Genomic DNA, 574 nt, shown 5'->3' with positions numbered 1-574 from the left:
ATTTGTAGCAGGAGCCTGGTGGTCTTAGCCTTAGAAGAACAGGAGTCAGAGAAAGAACTGGAAGAGCTTGAAGGGGCTCGAGACCCCATATGTACAATGCCAAGCAACACGAGCTTCCAGGGACTAAGCCACTACCTAAAGACTATACATTGACTGACCCTGGACTCTGACCTCATAGGTAGCAATGAATATCCTAGTAAGAGCACCAGTGGAAGGGGAAGCCCTGGGTCCTGCTAAGACTGAACCCCCAGTGAACTAGACTGTTGAGGGGAGGGCGGCAATGGGGGGAGGGTTGGGAGGGGAACACCCATAAGGAAGGGGAGAGGGGAGGGGGATGTTTGCCCGGAACACTCGAAATGTATATAAGAAATACTCAAGTTAATAAAAAAAAGAAAAAGAAGAACAGGAGTTCTGGTCAGTGGCTGAGGCCGGTCAGACAGCTTTTGCCAGCATATGGTTCTTTAGTCTGTAATACTTCTCTCCCATGGTACACTTTAAAGGCCAGCGCCAAACCTTCTGCCTGTGGAGTTAGGGACCCACTTTCTACCTTTTTAAATTCGTTTTTTTTTTTTTT

The sequence above is a fragment of the Rattus rattus genome, chromosome 5 (genome assembly GCF_011064425.1).
Source record: "Rattus rattus isolate New Zealand chromosome 5, Rrattus_CSIRO_v1, whole genome shotgun sequence".
Lineage (NCBI taxonomy): Eukaryota > Metazoa > Chordata > Mammalia > Rodentia > Muridae > Rattus > Rattus rattus.
The sequence above is the reverse complement of the archived record's forward strand: the minus strand, read 5'-3'. Positions refer to the sequence as shown.